Here is a 24,349-nt window from a genome sequence, read left to right as displayed (position 1 = left end):
GAAAGTACCATGTTAAGTGAAATGAGTCAGAAAGAGACAGACATAGGAAGATCGTATTCATCTGTGAAATATAAAGTAACAGAATGGGAGACTAACACCCAAGAGTAGTAGAGATAAGGATCAGGAGGTTTGCTCCATGGCTTGGAAACCGACCTCACATGCTGGGGTAAAAAGCAGCTCAGTAAAGGATGGTGGGAGGAACCACTGGGTTGAAAGATGTGTTCTGAAAGTAGACTATAGACCGAACACGATGGCTACTCAATACCTGTATCGAAAACTACAACACCCAAAAGGAGAGAGAATAAAAAGCAGAAGCAGGGTGGGGTGGTGGGACGGATATTGAGAACATTGGTGGAGAATGGGCACTGGTGGAGGGATGGGTAAACGATCATTGTATGACTGAAACGCAAACACGAAAGTTCATAAGTTTGTAACTGTACCTCACAGTGATTCAATAATAAAAAATTAATAAAAAAAAACCTCAGTGAGAAATAAAGAAGTATTTTATTATGGCAGCAATTTCAAGAATGAAGGTGTCAAAGACTGGTTTGTATGGGTAATGAGAAATATGAACAAATTGCACCATTAGATTTGAGTAGCAAAACTGATCAAGAAGAAAATAATTTGTACTATCCAAAGTAGTTTGTAAAAACTTGATCATTGGGGCTAGAGAGAAAGTACAGTGGGAGTAGGGTGCTTGCCTTGCGTGTGGCCAACTTGGTTCAATAAGCACATATGATCCCTGAGTTGCATCCTGACTGCACAGCCAGGCTCTGAGAAGCACCAGACATGATCCCTAATGCAGAGCCAGAAGTTAAGCTCTGAGTACCATCAGATATAGTCCACAAACCAAAAACACCCTTGACCATTACTCACGTAAAATCAACCATTAAACATTTATTCATGTTCTCAATGGTCTCAGATGGAGGTTCTATCCTTTTATTAGATTTAAAAAAATGCTCTATCTGCATAGGTCAAATAGGATAAGGCACACATATAAAACTGTCAAGTTTCTCTTAAAAATATGGAAAATTACATCTGCAAACTAAACTGAAGGTTTAAACAGCTATTAGATTTGGGCCCTTTATTGAGTTACTATTTTCCCTCTTGTATATTTTATTATACAGACTTAACTACTCATATACCTTTGCAATTGCTATTCCTTGTACCAAATAAATTAATGAATAAACATATCTTGCCCCTTAACTATTTTTCATTTCCAGGTCTTTGATCAAAAATTTCTGGGAGGTATTTTGACTGGTTAACCCCTTCCTGTTCCCTAACATCTTTATCCCATCTCTCTTCCCTGGCTTTGTTGTTCTCTATAGAACTTACCAGCACTTTCACATAGCATCGCTTTATATATAAATATATATACGTATATAGCTATTCTATTATTATCCCGTTACCTGTTAGTTCAAGAGTGAGATGTGGAAATAAGTCTGGGATGATTTAAAGTTTCTCCCACTTCCTAAAGTTATAATTTGAACAGTTAGGACGAAAATTAGTTAAAAATTCTTTCTTGCAGAGTATCTGAAGCAAAATCTAACTTCATAGGGTAAGATAAATACAACCAATAAATCTCTTCAGGCAGTTTGGTATTTCTTGAAAATACAGGTGCTCGAAGGATAGAACAAAAGACACTTGCCCTGAATGCGGACAACCCACTCAATCTGGTACTGTATATGGTCACCTGCATACTGCCAGGAGGTATCCATAAGCACAGCAGTGTGGTACTCCCCCCACCCCCCCAAATAAAAACAAACAAACAAAACCCCACACCCAAAGCACAACCATAAGAATACAATATCAGATGATTAAAAGTCCTACAAAATTTGGACTGTACTCAAATTGTGAGTATTGAATTTTAGTATTAAAAGCAAACAAACCTGGCACCTTACACAGTAAATTTAATGGATAGGTTTAAACATTTCCTTCATTGCATATAGTTTTTAAAAAACAAAGACATCATAGGAAATTCCCAGACCCACAGTACCAGGTGTGGTTTAGGTATCGCTGGTGCCACAGGGACTGAATAGTGCTGGAGCACATCCTAGGGGTTCTTGGCATCGAATTTCTCTAGATAAAGGCTGGTGGCACTTCTGCACCACCTGGGATACCCCTTCCCTAAAAGACATTAGAAGTCCACAGAAAATATTTTGTACAAAGACATGGCAAGGAAATAATCTTAAATTGTGGCTTTGCATTGAAAGGGATCAAACTAACAGTAGTAAAACAGAAATAATATGAGATCCTTAATAGTAAAAAATTTAAATCAGGGGCTGGCACGATAGCACAGCGGGTAGGGCGTTTGCCTTGCACGCGGCCGACCGGGGTTTGATCCCCAGCATCCTGAGCACCGCCAGGGGTAATTCCTGAGTGCAGAACCAGGAGTAACCTCTGAGCATCGCCGGGTGTGACCCAAAAAGCAAAACCAAAAAAAAAAAAACTTAAATCATCCTAATAGTTAGAAATATCCTAATGATGGAATCATTTCTTCTTCCAGAATTACAATAGCCTAAATACTTAACAGAATCAAATATATTTTAAATATTTAGTACATGTTTATTTTTCCTCAATGAAAAACAATACAGAATAAAACACTTTCCCATGAATAGAGGATATCAACCTGCAAAAGGAAAAAAAAATTGATTTAGAATGTCAATTTCTAAATACAATACAGAGATCATAGTTTATCAAAGTTTAGTACTGCTAACCCAATTATGACTATCTGTGCATGCACCAACAATGATTCTTAGTGGCTTTAAGATACCTACAATTAATTTGTTTACAATACACACATGTGTGCTCTTAAGTGACCTGTATTTGAATATGTAATACAAACTGCTGATATTATCACTATCTCCTGGATACTTGCCAGAGTTAGCAGCAAACTTAATCAATATTCCAAGTAACAGATTTAACATGCTTAATACTGGAATTCTATGGCTCTCAACTTAAAAACAAACGTGAGTGTAAAAGATTAGTATTTTCCCCCAAAGTTGATTAAAAAAAACACCCAAACTTTACTACTACCTTTTTTTTAAATGTAGGAATACTGCTATTTATTCAGTCATTGATACTTTACTATTTCTTAGTCAATTTACAATTAACCTTAAAGGGTAAAATTTTTAACTATAATGTCCCCAAATGGTCCTTCTTTATATCTGGAACATCTAGACAGAAAAATTCTCCTATGCAATTTAAAAACTGTTTCTTAGGGGCTGGAGGAATAGCACAGCGGGCAGGCCGTTTGCCTTGCATGCCGCCGACCCAGGTTTGAATCCCAGCATCCCATATGGTCCCCTGAGCACTGCCAGGGGTGATTCCTGAGTGCAGAGCCAGGAGTAACCCCTGTGCATCGCTGGGTGTGACCCAAAAAAAAGCAAAAAAAAAAAATCATCTGTTTCTTCATCTATTATTTAGAAAAACAAAACCCACAAAAGCTAGCTTCTCTTTGTTGTAGAAAAATACTACATAAACTTTGTAACACACTGCATGAATATTTCTATACCTGTGTGCCAGTATAATAAAACTATCATATAATTGTACTATTCTTTGGAAAAATGATTGAAATTAAATAAAAGAAAGGGGTTAAGAATTTGATAAATGATGCTTATCAATGTTTTAAAATTATGGTCATCCCACAAACCATAAGGTACATTGAAGACAAGGTCGGCAAAACCCTCCACGATATTGAAGATAAAGGTATCTTCAAAGGTGACACAGAACTAAGCAATCTAGTAAAAACAGAGATCAACAAATGGGACTACATTAAACTAAAAAGCTTTTGCACCGCAAAAGATACAGTGACCAGAACCCAAAGACTATCTACAGAATGGGAAAGGATATTTACACAATACCCATCAGATAAGGGGTTGATATCAATGGTATATAAAGCACTGGTTGAACTCTACAAGAAGAAAACATCCAACCCCATCAAAAAATGGGGCGAAGAAATGAACAGAAACTTTACCAAAGAAGAAATACGAATGGCCAAAAGGCACATGAAAAAGTGCTCTACATCACTAATCATCAGAGAGATGCAGATCAAAACAACCACAAGATACCACCTCACACCACAGAGACTAGTGCACATCCAAAAGAACAAAAGCAACCGCTGTTGGAGAGGATGTGGGGAGAAAGGGACCCTTCTACACTGCTGGTGGGAATGCCGACTGGTTCAGCCCTTCTGGAAAACAATATGGACGATTCTCAAAAAATTAGAAATTGACCTCCCATTTGACCCAGCAATACCACTGCTGGGAATATATCCCAGAGAGGCAAAAAAGTATAATACAAATGGCATCTGCACATGTATGTTCATCGCAGCACTGTTTACAATAGCCAGAATCTGGAAAAAACCCGAATGCCCTAGAACGGATGACTGGTTGAGGAAACTTTGGTACATCTATACAATGGAATACTATGCAGCTGTTAGAAAAAAGGAGGTCACAAATTTTTTATTTAAGTGGATCGGCATGAAAAGTTTCATGCTAAGTGAAATGAGTCAGAAAGAGAGAGACAGACATAGAAAGATTGCACTCATCTAGGGTATATAGAATAACAGAGTGGGAGACTAACACCCAAGAATTGTAGAAACAACTACCAGGAGGTTGACTCCATGGCTAGGAGGCTGGCCTCACATTCTGGGGAAAGGGCAACTCAGAGAAGGGATCACCAACTATAATGTAGTCGAAGGCCATGTGGGAGAAGGGAGTTGCGGGCTGAATGAGGGCTAGAGACTGAGCACAGTGGCCACTCAACACCTTTATTGCAAACCACAATAGCTAATTAGAGGGAGAGAACAGAAGGGAATGCCCTCCCACAGTGGCAGGGTGGGGTGGGGGGGGAGATGGGATTGGGGAGGATGGGAGGGATGCTGAGTTTACGGTGGTGGAATATGGGCACTGGTGAAGGGATGGGTTCCCGAACTTTGTATGGGGGAAGCATAAGCACAGATGTGTATAAATCCGTAACTGTACCCTCATGGTGATTCATTAATTAAAAATAAATAAATTTATTTAAAAAAAAATTATGGTCATCATCAGTGCTGGTGTTGTTTGTTGCCCCAACATGCAGTGTGCTCTGCCATGAGGGGATAGTGGTAGGGATGAACCAAATCCACAGGAGCCTGAGGGCAGAGCAGCATGTGCGTAAGGAGACTGGGTTCAGGCGAGCATACTGGGTATGTATGCTGCCACTGGAGGTATCTCACCTGTAATGATAAATGATTAATTTTGGCTTTTGCTTTTGGGACACACTCAGCAGTGCTGAAGGTTGACTCCTGGTAGTATTCAGTGGATCATGTGCAGTGCCAGGGATAGAACCCGGGTAGGTCATATACAAGGCAAGTATATTACCCACTGTACCACCTCGCTGGCCCAATAAAGAGGTTTTAAAAGTTCCAGGCATCATTATCCATGTAAACTCCAGCATTTAAGTCCATCATAGATACAGTGGTTCCTTATTTGAGGAATATTTTTTGGTCTGTGAGGGCTGGAAAAATGCCAGACTGCTCTTACATTTAGTTCAAAAGAATAATTTTCTTATTTTCCAATTAAATTTTATTTTATTTTTTTTTGCTTTTTGGGTCACACCCAGCAATGCACAGGGGTTACTCCTGCCTTTGCACTCAGGAATTACCCCTGGCAGTACTTGGGGGACCATATGGGATGCCGGGGATCGAACCTGGGTCGGCCGCGTGCAAGGCAAACATCCTACCATCTGTGCTATCGCTCCGGCCCCTCCAATTAAATTTTAAATAAAGGATTCCTGAATTCCTCCAATCATATCTGAAGTGTCCTTCAGGTTCCCAAAATAGAAAATTATAATTAGCAATTATTCATTATGAAATCTTTGTAGATTTCTGTCAGGACTATAAAATCCTACACTGTTACAGAAAACCAGACTGGAAGCAAGGCCAAGTACAAACATGTTGTCTTACCCGAACACCAGTTTTTTGTTTAACGATAAAACATCACAACAAGCAAGGAATTGAGGTAAAGAAAGCATCTCTTTCATATCTTAAACATGATTTGATGTTTATAAATATAAAAATGATATTTACATCCATAAAATTACTAGCTATAATGAGATTTTTATTGTACTCTGAAGTTAAAGACTGGATACCAAAAGCCACAAAATAAAGACTCCATATTTCTAATTTTACTTGGAAAAAAATTCTTCGGGTAAAGATTTATAAAATATCTAATACAAAACCCCAAAATAATAAAGTTAGAACACATAGAATTAAGATAATACATCACAGAATTCGTCGCGTGTACCAGTCACTTGAGTTCCCATTTCCTTTCTAGTCCAACAAACTGGTTAACTGTAAAGTTTTTCCCACCTTTAAAAGTATGATTAAAGACATTTTGAGAACAAAGATTCAGGGAATTTATTATCCACGAGTTGACACTTTCTCCTTTTATGATAAAATATTTAAAAATTATTAAAAATTATAAATTCCGATTAAATTTTTTATTTTATAACATATTATTGAAATAAATACCTTATTGCAGGAACAGAGGGAAAACTATGTTTGTATTAAGTAAAAATCCAAGTATATGAAATACAAATGTAAGTTAAAATACACTTATTTGATGATATATAAACATAAGCAAATTCTTGATGACACTAAACATATTGTTTAACTGCAATTATTTTCATTTATACACAATACAGATAAATCAGCACTAACATTTTTATAGATTCATACTAACGATTGTCAGTAATGCTGGAGATAACATTTTTAGTAACTCTAAAAATATATCTAGTAATACCTACATATATTAAAGTAAAAATGTAGAGTATAGCCAACCTTACTTCAGCAGCACAGTTAATACTGGAGATAATTTTAGATTTAAACGCCAATATTTACGTGCTGCTAAGGCACTGCTGACATGGCTATCAAAGAGCTATGAACAAAAAGAAACATTTTCTTCAGAAGATCAGATCCTTGTATTTTTGAGGCAGCACAATATGGCCTGCACTTTTTCAAAATCCACAAACCATTATGTGCTGCTACTTTACTCCAAGGTTTTGTTTTTTTTAAATACCTAAGGATACAAAATGTTTTCTTTCTTTTAAAACAGAGGATAAAATACACTACATAGTTCCATGTATGAAGATCCAAGGTTCTTGTAATATACACTAATGAGAAACTTTTAAATAGCATAGCAAAATTTATTTCTACCTGAAATTCAAGATAAACCTAATACATGCCATGCACATTGCCTACCACATTATGTCAGAATACAAAGGTGTGTAATTAAAGGAAAAGTATTTTTGTGTCAGCTTAAATAAGTAAATATAGCTATTTAACCAAGCTTTTAAACGTATTATATTTTCCTCTTACATAAACAAAATTGATGAAATCTGCTCTTTACCTTGATAAAAAGTTTAATTTACAAACAGCATCTCATTCCTTGCAGTAACAAAAGATATCTTCATTAAGTAGGAGACTTCATGTCAAGGGGGAGAAAAAAAAGAAATGACACACAAGAGCTCAGTTTCAATAAACCAGCAAAACACAAATGTACCTTTGAATCCTAAGGTAAAGTTACTCAAAAAACCTCAAACAAAATAATTTTATTTTAATTTGCTTAAAATAGCTAACATTATTTTACCTTCAACATTTATCTCTATTTTGGCTTAATTACTAAGAGTCAAAATCATTTTGGGCTGGGGGGGGCAGAGTGATAGTACAGCGGGCCTTGCATGTGGCAGACCCAGGTTCGATCCCTGGCATCCTAATATGGTCCCCCCAACACCACCAGGAGTAAGTACTAAGTGCAGAGACAGGAGTAAGCCCTGAGCATGGCTAGGTGTGGTCCAAAATGCAAACCAAAAAACAAAACAAAACAAAAAAACCACTTGGGGTTGGGAATATGGCTCAGTGGCAAAACACATGAACCTGCATACAAGAGATTGGGCTTAATTTCTGCCGCCACAAAATAAAAACAAAATGACACAAATAAAAAGATTTGCTCCCCAAAAAGCTGAATATACTTTCATATAAGTAATTCTAGAGTGAAGCATTGGAAAGATGAGTTAACTTTGTATACAGAGATGAGAGATTAAAACAGGCATAGTACTGTACTGCTCATTAATTTTCCTATTACCAATCTGTCTGTATTTTTACCAGGAAAGTATACTTCTTATCAGTTTCCACTCAGAAAAAATTACTTCTCAAAGAGGTAACAAAAAATGCCATGACTTTTGAGCCCTAACTTTTTTCTCGTTAAGATAGCTATGCTAAAGTTATATTTTACAATTTATGATTTACACGGAAATTAGCCTCTCCATTCTAATTGTTTATACAAACAACTGTGAAATATTCACATTAATTTTTATGAATCTTTACCATTAACAATATGTAGCTCATCCAAGCAATTCATGTTTCACATATTGCCTAAAGTTTCTACACAACTTAAGATGTGTAATGAAAAGAAATACTTGCAATTAACTGAGAAATGTTTAAAGCATGCACTCCAGTTGTCACTCACACCTGTTTTCCGGACAAAAGTTCAAACAAAACATTTTCAAACTTTTATCTTTTTCCCTTTAGTAAAGATCTTATTGAACACCTATTACATGGCAGGCATTGTCATCGTTGTCAAAGTCGGCTCTAGTGGACCAATAGTCTCTTCTCAATAAAAATCTTAAATCACTTAAAATCACAAAACAGTTTAATATGTATTTTCCTTTGTCCTGCACGGTAGACATAAAATCACTTATAAGCTAAGTACATTTCAAAAGAAATTAGGTCATTTCAATGCCAAGCCCCACCTTTTTTGGCTAAGTCTATATATTTTAACTAAACCAGTGACAAAATTTAAAAAACTGTGAATACTGCAAGATGCAAAGGTCACAAACCCAAACCCCTCCTCCCCTGCAAAAAGACCACTTCGATTAAGATGTCCTCATGGTTAAATTAAAAAAATTACAGATAGTACGGCCATGTAGGACACCTGCTTTGTAAGTGCTGACTCGGGTTCGATTCCTGGCATCCGATGTGGTATCCCAAATACCACCAAGTGCAGAGTCAGGAGAAAGCCCCAAACACAGCTGGATATGCACCCCCCCCACACACACACACAAAGCACAGCAAAACCAAAAACAAATGTGTAAATGACATAAAATTTCCCATCCATAGTTGTGCAACCCCGCATCCCACATCTCACTAAGAGTTACCATAGTTATATGATAACTCTCCATATCTATCAGTTCATACAAAATAATCTCTACTCCCCTTAGCTCCCAGGAACTACTAATTTTCTATCTCTATGAATTTAAGTACTGCAAGTATCTCATATAACTGGAATCATACAATGCTTTTAAAATCTGGTTTATTTCAACTTAGCGAAATCTTTTCAAGGTGTGTCCATGTTATCAAAAACTTCTTTACCTTTCCCTGGCTAGATGGTATTCAGTTGTATGTAACATCTTGCTCATTCATTCATATGGACATTTAGTTTGTTTTCATCTTTCAGTTATTATATTTAATGCTGCTATAAAACTTACTATATAAACATCTGTGCTCTGCTTTAATCTATTTTCAATTAATCATATAATTTTCAACATACATTTCCATCAAAAATGTAAAAGGGTTTTGATCTCCTCTCTCTTTTTTTTCTCTCCTCTCTCTCACTCTCCCTTCCCCCCTTTTCCAGGGAAGAGTAAAAACAGTCTCCCATAGGCAGTTGAGTTCCCCACATTTGGAGAAATCTCAGGGCTCAGCACATCTGGAGTGCAATGGGTATGCCTTGCCCTGTGAAAACCACCTTTGTAATGATGGCATCTCCCCTGAGAGGTAATCTCCACATATTTTTCAAGAAAGACAAAACCAAAACTGCCATCTAATAGGGTATGGAATGGTATCTTACTGTAGTTTTTATTTTTACTTCCCTAATAGTTGTTTGAGTATATTTTCTTTTCTTTTCTTTTTTACTAAGAAAAGCCAACTTGAAAAAGCTACATATTTTATTTTTTTATTAATTTATTCTTTTATTGAACCACCATGTGGAAAGTTACAAAGCTTTCAGGTTTAAATCTCAGTTATACAATGCTCGAACACCCATCCCTTCACCAGTGCACATATTCCACCACCAAGAATCATAGTATACCTCCCCCCTCCCCCCCACCCCCCATGTGTAACTGGTAAATTTCACTTTACTTTCACTTTACTTTGATTACATTCAATATTTCAACAAAAAACTCACTATTATTGATTTGGAGTTTCTCCCCCCTAAAGTCGACCTGCTGAAAAGGAAGCATTTGATAATTTGTTTTCCATTGCTGAGAATGAAGAGATATGAGGTCGAGAGGTCGCACTAGCAGCCGCATGGTTTTGGATTTCTGTATTTTAGTAACTAAGTCCAGAGAAATATCTGCCAGAAATTGCATCATTGTAAGCTTGTACCTCTCAGCTACTTTATATTTCCTTGTATCTACTGAATGTTTGTATATCTTCTTTGGAGAAATCACTATTCAAGTACTCTGTTCAGTGGTGGTAATGGACCCAGTGATGTATTCCCAAAAGGTCTCAGAGGGCCACACTAGTTCAGTACTAGGCCTCAAGAGTGAGGGAACTGTTTGGGCCCTGAGCTTGGGTGCTGGTGGCATGTGGTGCTGGTATTTTAATTGTCCCTAACCTCTGAACTATCCTCCTAGCCCCTTAACACACTTGAAAACCATTATTAATAGCATTGTAAACCACAGAAACCCAATCAATTATAACAATTTTTTAAAATAAGAGATCTTTTAAAAATACTAGGTTGTTTGGTTTTGTTAGATGATCGTTCTTTGTATATTTTTGATATTAACCACTTACCAGTTGTGTTTTGCAAATATTTTTTCACATTCTGAATACTGACTTTCACTATTGATAATTTTACATATATAAATTTTACATATATAAATACACACATATATTTATTTTAATTTAACCACTGTGAGTTATATAGTTGTTCATGTTTGATTTTATAAAAATGTTTTAAATTTTGATAAAGTCCAATTAAGGCTTTTGCTATCTGTACTTTTGGTGTTATATAAAAGATGTCATTTGTAAAGTCCAATTTCATGAAGCTTCCTCTGTTTTCTCCTAAGAGTTTCATAGTTTTAGATTTTACTTTCAGTTCTTTGATCCATTTTCAGTTAATTTGTATACATGGTATAATGTTAAATATCAAATTTCATTTTTTTCTATTTGAATATCCTATTCTTAGGGCACAATTGTTTAAGTTCATTTAAATGTATATATGAAAGTTTATTTCTGGGTCCTCCTAGTGTATTCCATTAGTCTTTATTACTATGGCTCTGTATTAAGTTTGAAAACCAGGAAATGTGAGATCTCCAATTTTCTTCCATTCCAAGATTGTTTTGGTTATTTATTTTGCCCAAACAAAGTTCAAATCTTGACACCATAAGGTTCTCTGAGCCCTCCAGTGGTGATCACTGAGTGTCCAGCCAGAAGCAGGTACTTAGCACAGTGGTCCAAAAGAACAAAAATTAAAGTAAAATAAAAAGGCATATCCTCAAAGATGTCTTTCCTACCTATTTGTCTCCAAACACAGTTGTTTATAGGACTAGTAATAGAATACTGGTGAATTTATTGTATTAAATCCTATTTACTATTTTATAGTTTTGTTTTTGGGTCACACCTGGTGAAGCTCAGAGGGAGTAATTCCAGTGTGTACAACCAGAAGTTGCACACTCTGGAATTACTCCTGGCAGTGCTCAGGGGACCATATGGGATGCCAGGGAATTGAACCCTGGTCAACCACATGCATGTCAAATGCCCTCTCCGCTATACTATCTCTCTGGCCTCAGTATTTCCTATTTTATAGAAACTGTCTTAAGATTTCTACTTCTGTAGGCTAAAATGAAGCAATGATTTTAACTTCTGGCAAACACCTAAAGAAATTATTTTATTTACACCAAAGTATATACTATCATTTTGTAATAATACAGAAACTGTTAACTCCTAAATGTAATGTGAAAAATCTACACATAATTTAATTAAAAAAAAGGGCAAACTGGGCTGGAGCGATAGCACAGCGGGTAGGGCGTTTGCCTTGCACGCGGCCGACCCGGGTTCGAATCCCAGCATCCCATATGGTCCCCTGAGCACCGCCAGGGGTGATTCCTGAGTGCAGAGCCAGGAGTAACCCCTGTGCATCGCCAGGTGTGACCCAAAAAGTAAAAAAAAAAAAAAAAAAAAAAAAAAAGGGCAAACAAGGAAAGAAACATGACTATTTATGAATGTTTTCTGTTAAGCAATAGAAGCTTACGGCTTTAATTTGAAAAGTATTTCAGGAGCAGAAGATAGCTCAAAGGGCTGGAGGTATGAGACTGGATTAAATATTTAAGACCTTGAGTTCGATCACTAATACCACAGACCCCTAACCACCACGAGGGTGACCCTGGTGGCCTCTCAGCACTACACCAGCAGCACGTCAGGCAGTGCTGGGTGTAACTAGCGGTGGTTTGGTTTTAGGCTTCCTGAGCGCTTCCTGGGAGGCCCTCTCCACCCCAAAACTCATCTGTACTCAATTTGTAAAACCAAAGGCAAAATTCTGCTTTTGTTGAACAGCATTAACTATGTGGAATATCTTCTTTCTGCAAAAAGTTATTAAGTCGATATTTATATACATATACATAATTTTTTAATGGAGAAAGAATGGCTTATATAGTCTGAAAACAACCAGTATTGGTTGTGGATGTGGTGAAAAAGGAAACCTCATTCACTGCTGGTGGGAAAAATTCCTATATTAAAGAAATAATGTCATTAAACAAGCATAGGAAAAAAATGAGAAGGAACACCATCTTAAAACAATCAATGACGACTGTTATGATTTATCCATTTTTTCTGGGTATCAACATTATCATTTTAAAGTCTAGGATAAAATGGAATTCCAGGCATGCTACTTAGGACAGACAACACAAGCCTTAAAAAACAAAACAAGGGGCCGGAGCGATAGCACAGCGGGTAGGGCGTTTGCCTTGCACGCGGCCGACCTGGGTTCGATCCCCGGCATCCCATATGGTCCCCCAAGCACCGCCAGGAGTAATTCCTGAGTGCAAAGCCAGGAGTAACCCCTGAGCATCGCTGGGTGTGACCCGAAAAGCAAAAAAAACAAAACAAAACAAAACAAAACAAAACAAAACAAACCAGCAAAAGCCATGTGAAAAATATGCTGGAGTTTATCTAGATTGTTTTCTTACAAATTTACAAAATGACGTTAAGAATCTGCTTATATGTTGGAAATGAAAAGATACCTCTATCTTTTGAAAAAGTAGCCCTCCAGTTTATAAAAGGGTGTAGTACTAAGTTATACAGAAGTTAACCTGAGTTGGCTTCCAAGGGACCAATTAAGAAATATAATTCTGGACTATATAGAATTCTTTGGGGACTTGCAAGTGTTTCCATTCTAGATTTCCAGAGACAAAAATATGAAGGCGAAAAATTAGAAAAAGTGACCTGTGGCATCTAGCTACCACTCTTCATACTGCTCATCATTAAGCCTTCGTTTAGGAGCCAGAGAGATAGTATAGCAGGTACAGTGCTTGCCTTATACACGGCCAACCTGGGTCTGATCCCTGGCACTACCTACGGTCCCCCACCAGTAGAGATCCCTTAATTCAGAGCAAGGAGTAATCCCTGAGCACTGACAGGTATGCCTCAAGCCACGAGCCTTGCCCCTCTCCCAAAAAGGGTAAAGTACTAGTTTCCATTTAAACATTGGGGCAATCATGTGACTGGATAGAATACAATGGGTAGGGTATTTGCCTTGTGTGCAGTTGACTTGGGCTCAATTCCTGATACCAATATGGTTCCCCAAGCCTATAAGAAGTGATCCTTGAGTGTGCAGAGCCAGGAGTAAGCCCCAGCACTGTCGGGTGTGGCCCCCCCAAGAAAAAACAGGGCCATACTCAACAAAATGGAGAACTGAGTTTGGGGGAGGAAAAGGTACTGGGGGGGTCCCTGAGGAAGGGAGATAGATACACTGGTGATAGGTGTGATGTTGGAATAATGTGCATAAGAAACCATTAATAGTATTGTAAATGACAAAATCGCAATTAAGAAAATAAATAGGGACACCCCATAAAATCAAGAACAGAAATGGCCATACTCAATTCTTTTAGGGATGCTGAATTAGCTAAAGGAGTATGTGGAAATGAATCTTGGGTAACTGCTTTTAGGATATCAAGTATCTTGTATATCTACCTGACCTTGAGTGGAGTCTTTCTAGGGGTATATTAACTTCAATTCATCTATTAAAATTACTCCCATAGAATTTTGTCTCTCAGTGAGAAACAAAGCTTGTCAAAACTGAAGTAAATTTGGGTAAAATACCTATTCTAAGAAAAAAGTATCCAAGTATACATATAAAAGGAAAGGAATTGACCATTTTCCTTCCCCCTAAAGTTTAACAGCTAAATTTCAAGCACCTCACTAAGGAGCCTGAATTGTAGTCTACTGAAATGTAAAATCAAATTAATAATAGAAAAAACTTATCAAATCGATGCCTTCGTTTTATAAAACCATAAATGTCAATAATATGAATAATAAAGATAACAAATATGACATTGTTTATGAACTTCTTTAAAGAAAAAGGGTTTAAACTACTTTTTTTTTTTTTTTTTTTTTTTGCTTTTTGGGTCATACCCAGCGATGCTCAGGGGTCACTCCTGGCTCTGCACTCAGGAATTACCCCTGGCCTTGCTCAGGGGACCATATGGGATGCTGGGAATTGAACCTGGGTCGGCCACGTGCAAGGCAAACGCCCTACCCGATGTGCTATCATTCCAGCCCCCTTTAAACTACTTTTAGGGCTACACCAAAAGAGATCAAATGTAAGCATCAATGGTTAAACGAGAGTGGATGAGTGCAAGGCAAGTGCCTCACTGTACCCCCTATAACCCCTCTGACTTTCAGATCTAAAGAGGAAGAGAGTCTGGATATAAAATACTTCCCAGCAATTGTGTTTTGAACTACATTAAATGCACACTAAACTTCAAATATACAAGAAGTAAGAGGTTAGAAAGGTACCACTCAAGGACAAAGGAGATTGTCAAATAGTCTGGAGAGCTATGCTGGTGTAACTTAGCACCCCACCACCAAATAAAGATGTTACTTTAAAAATAATTTTTAAAAAAGTATCTAGAAGTAAAACATAACAAAACAGACTTTTTTTTTTTTTGCTTTTTGGGTTACACCTGGCCATGCGCAGGGGTTACTCCTGGCTCTGCACTCAGGAATTACTCCTGGCGGTGCTGAGGGGACCATATGGGATGCTGGGAATCGAACCTGGGTAGGCCACATGCAAGGCAAATGCCCTACCCGCTGTGCTATTACTCCAGCCCCATCAAAACAGAAACTTTAATCATAACGGTAGAAGGGCTATGAGTTAATACTTACAAGGTAAGAATTGCTGGTTTAAGTAGAGGGTTGCTTTATTATGATCTTCATTCTACTATTATTAAGTCTAGGGAAAAGACAAAAATAAAAACTTAAAACCTTCGTAACTTTAAGATAGAAGATTTTCAATTAAAGGTTTTCTAATGATCACTATTACTGTTTTCTAATTATTATATGGTACAGAACAATTATTACTATAAAACATGTATAAGCAGCAGCATTTGGAACTGACCACAAGCCCCTTCCAACTCTTTCCTCCTGGGATCCCTCTGACATTGGCTGGCCCCCTAGTCCGTGCTATTACCTCCCCTTACTTTGATTTATTATCTCTCAATTCCTTGCTATATATACTAAAGGCCCGCTGGGGGCTATATGGTCTTCAGTTGAGAAAGGCTAGTCTAGGTTGAGTTTCCAGAAGACATCAAATAATTGCAGGTATTTTAAGATAAATTCAAGATCATTCTCCAAGACAAGCAATCTTTTTCCATGTAAGTACATACATAACAGATAAACCAAAAATATTAAAATACATACATTGTCCATTTCCAATAATTTTATATCATATAAATAAAAAATTTAAGCTGGAGGCTAAAATGCATAAAGAAATTGAAATTATGATCGATGTACAAAACAAAGAAAATGCTTATAAATTGTCTGAATTAGAGAGTTAATGAAAGAATAATTATTCAGAAAAGAGAAATTGCTTCTTTGGTCTTTTACTTTTAAGAGCAGAAAGGATTAAATGCCAGTATGAACAGGATGAAAACATTTAAGCTCAACTGTAAATTAAAAAATACCCTGGGAACTTCATACTTGATTTTTTTGTGTGCCATGATTATAAGTTATTAATTTTTTAATTTTTTTGCTTTTTGGGTCATACCCGGCAATGCACAAGGGTTACTCCTGGTTCTGCACTCAGGAATCACCCCTGGCGGTGCTCAGGACTATATGGGATACTGGGAATCGAACCCAGGTTGGCAGCATGCAAGGCAAACGCCCTACCCGCTGTGCTATCGCTCCAGCCCCAAGCTATTATTTTTTTATACCAAGTGACACATTGGTACTGTTGCTGCATGACACAGAAAAAAAAAAAGCCTAAGATCCTAATGTGGAATCTTCAAAGTATATATTGCTCTAAGTTATCTTCATCAATAAAGAAGCCGGAGTGATAGTACAGTGGGTAGGATGCTTATCTTGCATGTGGCCAACCTGGGTTTGATCCCCAGCGTTCCATATGGTCCCCCCAGCACCACCAGGAGTACCATGCTCACTTTTGCTTTATGTTCTTTAACACACACACATACACACACGCACTCGCGTGCGCACGCTCACACACCACTGAGTTTCTTTTGTATCATACTGATCCCATTTCCTCTCCTAAGATATAACCAAAATACACAATTTGATTTTATCTATTATGTATGTTTTTACATTATACTACAAACTCAAGTATTTAAAATATTAGTGCTTTAATGTTTCTTGTTATCACATAAACATCTTTTAAGTTACACTATGTATCTATTTGTGACTGTTTCCTAAATTAGGATATCCATGCTACACAACTTTCATTTTAATGGTGGCATGAAAAAAATGCAACCCACAAATTTCTCAAACTTCTGTTGCTTAAGACTAATACTACCTTATCAATATTTCTTTCTCTATGGAGAAAACAGACACTGCCTTCATAGCTTGTCTAGAACATTTAGAAATTGTTGGGTTCATAGCTATATAAATTCTCAATAAAGCCAAATGCTCCCAGAAGCAGTATATGAATAGCTTTTTCTGTATGCTTTCTGTATTTGGATGAATAATAAAGAAAAATAGCTTAATCTAAAATGGAATTTTAATATATGTGTGTAACAGGTACTGAAACGGCCTTGTATATGCTAAGTATGCACTCTATCACTCAGTTATGTCCTTGACCCTTAAAAATTCTAAAATGGGGCTTGAGTGTAGAACAGTGGGTATAGAATAGAGTATTTTGCTTTACAAGTGGCTGACCTGGATCAATTCACAGCACCATATACAGTGTCCCCAGCACAAATAGAAGTCACCCCTAAACACCAAGGGTGGAGTGTGGCCCAAAAAAACAAAAGGAAAAATCTAAAGTCATTGTTCCTTTTGTTTTCATCAATTGTGGGTATAATATAGGTCAAACAACTTGACCAGACAAAATTTTAATCTAATATATTGGTAAAAAAACTAAGTTCTGATTTTGTATATTTTTTTCTGTTGGATTATGAAAATATACTTAAGCTACAACTGCTGAGGTTTAAAAAAAAAATCTAGGATTTGTTATTAGTTACTAAGCTAGGTCCACAATGGCCAAAGGTTTAAAGAGAAAAAAAAAATGGAAAAAGAAAAGCAAAAACTAGCAATGATTTACTGTGAAAAATCCTCACCCCTTTTTTTTTTTTTATTTTTATTTTTTATTTATTTATTTTTTTTTGGTTTTTGGGTCACACCCGACGATGCACAGGGGTTATTCCTGGCTCTTCACTCAGGAATTACCCCTGGCGGTGCTCAGGGGACCATATGGGATGCTGGGATTAGAACCCGGATCGGCCGCGTGCAAGGCAAACGCCCTACCCGCTGTGCTATCGCTCCAGCCCCAATCCTCACCCCTTTTATTTTGGGCAGTGCTTCACACGTGTTGATTCTGAAAAACTCAATTTTTAAAAACACAAATTCTCAAGTCCCACTCCCAAAGATTATGATTTAACATATCTGGAAAAATATTTCTTGGTGTAGGTTATCCTGCTAACCTAGATATTCTGGTCCATTTACACAGTAAATAATAGTAGAAGCAAGATGTTTTCAATAAAAAGAATTATGTAACATACTTCTGGTTCAGGGCAAGTTACTAGTATGTTACCTGATAAATTACATTATTAAGACATTCGAGTACTAGCAAAACAAAAAAGTAATTTCCATTTGTTTGAATTATGTTTGATTTCACTGTTAGACCAAGTTGTGGGTCATTTGTTATTTTAATTAAGTACACAGTGTAACTAACCTCTATGGAGACAGTATTAGTAGATAACCAGTATTTTGAGTTTACTATGACTGGGTCAAGGGAAAACACTGAGTAGAAGTAATATGAGCAGAATTAAATGAAAACTATGAACAACTAGTTTCTCCTAATGATTTTGCAAATATCTGACTTTAAGTTGGGTCTCTCGGCTTGATTCACTAGGTTTTGCTTCCTTGGCCTACACCTGGCTGTGCTCGGTGGCCACCCACTCCAGGCTGGGAGGCCACTGCTTGGGCCCCGCTGCCCAGGAACTGCATCTCCGCCTTGGGCATGCGAAACATGAGACTAGCCTTTTGGTCTATTTCCCTGAACCCTTATTTGTAGTCTCCACCAAGAACGCTACAAATGAAATTAGAACTTCAGTAAAGACCCAAAATTCAGTCCCCTGAACGGCAATCTACTTAAATTATTTAGATACAAAAGAAAAGCAAATATTTAGGCTAAGCACATCTGTGCAAATAATAAAAATCAGAAGAACCCTTGAAATCACAAAATCCTATTTTCAAAAAATTTAGAATAAGCTGAATTTCCTGGACATAAGACATTATTTTAACAGTGAGGGAAAAAAATACATATGGGTTTCCACCTTTATGTACACACTTAATACAAATGTGTGATCTTTTTAGTTATAATATCAACAAGAATTTGACTGTTTAGATGACTATTATCTGAAAGTAATAAGAGTACAGAATATGACTCTAAAGTGAAAGAAACATTCCTGTGTGGCCACAGTCAATTATTTTTTCTCAATATATTATTTAATGTGTTATCATCAATGAATTATCTATTTTTTCAGTCTATCAGTTTAAAAGTGAAAAACATGAAACATGCCATAAGAAACAAAAAGTTTCACTGAAACTGAGAATAAACTATATCAAAATCAAATGAACTAAAATCACAGGGAAAAAAATCAGTAAAAAGAATAACACTAATGAGTCTAGGGGCTGGAGGGACAATACAGTCGGGAGGGTGATTGCCTTCCACGTGGCTGACCCGGGTTCGATTCCCAGCATCCCATATGGTCCCCAGAGCACCTCGAGGAGTAATTCCTGAGTGCAGAGCCAGGAGTAATCCCTGTGCATTGCCGGGTGGGACCCAAAAATAAAAATAAAAGAAAAAATAAATAAAAAGACGAATGAATCTAAGAACTATAAACAGCTACTGTTCTCTTCTTGCAGCCTGGGGAAGAAAACAGTATTTTGACAAAGAATGGGTTTATACTCTATATGTTACATTGACAGTTGGGTGCTTCCTATTCGGTGTGTAAAAGCTGGTGTTCTGACGAGGATTATTGTATATGAAGGCTATTCGTACAACATCTGACAAGCAGGAACAATCTCATAGGCTCTGTTCCCTGATGAAAGGGATAAGGGCAGGATTGTGGTGATGTTTGTTTATTTACCACCGCTGCTGCTGTTGCTGAAGTAGCAGGCTGAGAAAAGCATATGCAGTTTTCACACAGAGAAAAAAATGGTTTAGCTCATTCAACCTACCTAGCAAGTCTGCTATGATGAAATTATTCAAACAACATTTTTCTTTAAAAAGCAGGCTGGGGAGAAGATAAAATTGTGCTCAATTATCAACATTCTTAGAATTTAGTTTTAAAAGTCAGCTATTCAGCTGGAAAATATGAAAATATCTAAACTCTAATCAAGAAATAAAATATATTTTGCTTATAGAAAGCTCTGATCTCCCAGGTTTCATACCGCCAGTCAGCGTCAAACGTCTGATACCAGACCATATTAGAAAAGAAACAAAATTTAACCCATAAAACTTTTACAAAGTTCCAAACTAAAAAAAACTTACACATGTGATTTGCCTACTTTGAACAAAATATGAAGCAAAACCTAAGTATCAATTGACAAGTAACAGAAATAGGAATATTTGTTTTTAGTTTTAGATTTAAATGAGATACTACTTAAAACCTAATTTGAAATTTAAAAGCAATTCTTTTGAAATTCAGGTATTTTGTAAAAAAACCCAGTGTTATTTTTATCAAAATTAAAAAGTTTTTTGCTTAAGATGAAACAATTCTAAAGATCACAGCATTAAAAAATTTTAACATAGTTAGAAAAAAGCTACGCAACAAAAACAAATATCAAAAGTGTTTTTTTTAAAATTTAATCACCATGAGATAGTTACAAGACTGTTCATGATCAAGTTTCAGTTATACAATATTCAAAGATTTCTTTTTAATTAAAATATTTAGGAACAATTATAATAAACATGAATCAGTGGACTAATCAGTTTTAGCAACTACAACTGAACCAGCTGCATTTTTCTATCCAAGTGATTCTAACCATGAACACAGGAAACTATAAAACAACCCAAATTATGTTAATAAAATATTAAGGTTTGTACTGAGAATAAAATTCCTACTTCAAAAAATTTATTAAAAAAACTTTCATCCTCATTTTAATATAAAACAACTCAAATGCTATTGAAATAGTTAAATTCTTAAAATACTGTTTTGAAAATGCCGACCCTAAAATATAATTCTGATGCATTAAGTCTTTAATATTAAAATAGGAATGGATTAATGGATAAATTTGCTAGTCAAGAGAAACCACATGAAATATACACATATGTAAAAAGCTTCCAATAACATAGGAATCTATTCTTTAATGAATCTTCAGCAATATATCAAATTTCTATTAAAGATAATTGTTATAACTGACAAATTTTATTAAAGTAAGTTTTTATAAGCTAGCATAATATATCATTGATAAATAATTTAAACCTCCATACGTAGCTGTTAAATTATCTCTAGCTTATTCACATGTTTTTTTCCTCCTACGGATAACTAACAAAGCAGGAACTCTGACAGTACAACTATATTTTAGGAGCAATTAAGAATTTTTTCCTGAAAATGAATGGTATTTAAATCCTGGAAATACAGTTAACCAAAACCAAGTTTTAAAATTACTGAAAAATGTTAACATAATAAATCTTTCCCCCCATACTCTTAACATAATGAACTCATATTAAGGATTACAGAAAATCAGGTTTGCAAATCTAAAACAATCAAAATCCTTACAGAACTTTTAAGGGATAAAGAATAGTTATTACACATAACTGTACAAGCTCTTATGAACCTATCACCTAAAATAACACATACTAATTAAAGCTTCTTATCCTTCAAGAACTTACTAAAGAAAGCTGAAATTATTAATAAAAACAGTATTTGGATTCTTTTAGATGTTATGCAGTAAACTAAACATTAGAAGGTTTATTAGCCAGAATGTAGTTACAAAGAGGGTAATTTTATGTTAGATATTTATATCTGAACAGATAATAAATCATAACCTCTGTAATTCAGGAGCAACTCTGGATTTCTGTATTTATAATATAAATTAAAAGGTGTCTCCCTTCTATTTAATTAAGACTGTATTTACAAATACCTGTATTGAAAGTGATAAATGGAACCCGGATTCTTTTTTAGATATTCAGAAACCTCATTTCCCAATTTTATTCTTAATAGTGTCTATCCTAAAAAGCACTAGTTAAAATTAGAGGGAGATAATTTAATAGAATAAATATTTCCATTCCATTAAAAGTTAGCTAATTTTTAATAACATTCTCAAATCAAAATCATGCATTTTATAGCTTATAAATATATCAGATATCTTAATGTTATGACACTAATAACTAATAACTTATGACACTGAACTTCAACCTGAATTATTTCTATTAAATTTTACTATTTTGCTTAATCTCAAGTATTAAGGAATTCACATATTCCGAAATATTTTTCTGATCCCTAATACAGACTACAAATTTTAGTACTTTGATTATGTATTTCAATGTCTAATAGTTTTTAATTTTTAATTTGTATTGCAGTGTTCAAACATTTTAAAACTCTTTAAAAATTATTAAAGGTAAAAATGGCTCTACAATCATGATAATTAAACTTTGCTCATAGACTATCCTTTTCTGATTTTATCTTCAGGATCTAATATAAATATTTCTAGGTGGAAATACTAAGTGGATAAAACTTTTTTTGAAAATGTAGAATATTTTGGTAAGCCTCATTTCAGGAATTAGCTTTAAAAACCATAATATTGCATTAATACACTATTACAGTAACACATTAACCATGTAATAATTCATGATAAAAATTAACCAATAATCTGGTTACTTATAAAATAATTTAATTATAAATTATAAAAAAATGATTTTTATTATTCAAGTGCCACTGAAAAATTATTGGCTCAATATCTGACCTTTTCAACTAAAACTATAAAAAAATCAAGAAAATAAACGAGATAAATATGGTTCTTTGATAAAGTACATTAGAATTTAAGAAAATGTCGCTAGAATCTTATAATGTATGTGTAACTTTTGCCAAAAAAGTTTTAATCAGTATATTGAGTAAGACACAGTTTGAACTACATTGCCACTTTTGAACAGGATGGGTCTGGGTCTGGAACACTTTAAATCCTCTTAAATAATCTTATGTAATTTCGCATACTCTACCTACCAGTAGACCTTGTCAAACAGTGAACGACCAAAATCTACTTGCTCTAAAGCCCCTATTTTATAAGGGGGGAAAAATCCACGTTAATTTGCATATCATACTGCTAACACCCTTAAGAAGAAAAATCACTATATAAACTTTGTTTCAAAATAAAGAATTGGACCTAATACAAGATGATGTGAATCAACTGAATGAAAAAGAAAACTTTTAAAAAGATAGCTCAACTTTGGTTACTTCGTATTTCTATTAAAACATTATTGATCTAATTCACAAGATATTATCTTTATTGTCTGGATCAATTATACTGCAAAAATATATGCTTTAAAAATTCATTAGTATACCTTAATCTCCTATAATGTTCCAAAGCATTATGTGAGTGTTCAATCAAAGAAGTTAGGCTGTTCTCCAGAACTGGCTCTCTCCTAAAGGTCAAAACCTGCAATAAAAATGTCATGTATTATATAGCATGAAGATACTCAACAGATTTCCGCCTCCTGCAGTTCCATAGCTGATCCCTGACACAGAGGTCAGGTCTTTAAAATGACCCCAATCTTGCTTATGTTCAAAGTCCTAACTTGAAAATGTTTTTTTAAATAGAAATAACTTGATTAGAAACACCTGTGATATGCTTTATCATCCGAAGCCGCTTCAAACAAATCAGATTAGTATGTTTCTGCTTTCATTTCTCTTTAGGGCACTCATTTCAAAGCAATGTGGATGAGAAAGAGATGAGAGTGAGAATGAAAGAGGAGCAAAAGAAAAGGAGAAAGAGTTATTAGAGGACTAGTAAAGATTAATTTCCTAAGAAAATGATCAGAATCATAATTTTTATTTCAAAAACTCAAAACTCACAACAAAAAAAATTACTCAAGAGACAGAGGGAAATTTTTAATACCCTCCCCCCATAGATCAAATACTATAATGACAGAGATGGCTATTATTTTCAACTTCAGTCTTTGGTACGCTTAAGTGAATAATATTGCCATATCCAAATATTTGTACAATATTTGTACAGCTCCAATTTAACAAAGTTTAGAATTTACTTTTGGAACAAATATTGGCAATAAATAGATGACTTTATCAACCTTTTTTCAGTGTTTCCAAGGAGAGGTGATGGAACCAAGTGTATATAAGTTTGCATGTAAACACCCCCATGTTTCTCCTGAATCTTTCATCCTATAAACTATATAAAAATATTATCAAATTACCAAATGTTTGTAATATAAACTCAATGCAAACTATAATGCTGAGTTTCCACTTTAAAAGTTTAGAAGAAAGTCAAACACTTTATTTCTCTGCTGTCAAATATTTGACGGTTTAATGACAAACCCCACGAATATATAATTCACAAACAGAAATCCAAATACCATGCCCTTAAATAAATTAAAATCTTATCCAGTCTTTCTCAAAA

At 35.4% G+C, this 24,349-nt stretch overlaps 1 long non-coding RNA gene across 12 annotated transcripts in view; it reads right to left on the bottom strand.

The window, feature by feature from the left end:
• The window catches only part of LOC129400843 (uncharacterized), a 116,425-nt gene that overhangs the window by 45,624 nt on the left and 46,452 nt on the right, over nt 1-24,349 (bottom strand). For 11 of the 12 annotated variants that reach the window (XR_008627932.1, XR_008627933.1, XR_008627930.1 and 8 more), the window contains exons 2-3: nt 23,280-23,374; nt 15,428-15,494 (exon numbers count right to left, since the gene is read on the bottom strand). This is a non-coding gene — a long non-coding RNA (uncharacterized LOC129400843). Of the gene's footprint in view, nt 1-7,391; nt 7,467-15,427; nt 15,495-23,279; nt 23,375-24,349 lie in introns of all 12 variants that reach the window. The other variant, XR_008627939.1, reaches the window with a different exon arrangement.

The sequence above is a fragment of the Sorex araneus genome, chromosome 1 (genome assembly GCF_027595985.1).
Source record: "Sorex araneus isolate mSorAra2 chromosome 1, mSorAra2.pri, whole genome shotgun sequence".
Taxonomy (NCBI): Eukaryota; Metazoa; Chordata; class Mammalia; order Eulipotyphla; family Soricidae; genus Sorex; species Sorex araneus.
This window is presented reverse-complemented; position numbering and strand designations above follow the sequence as displayed.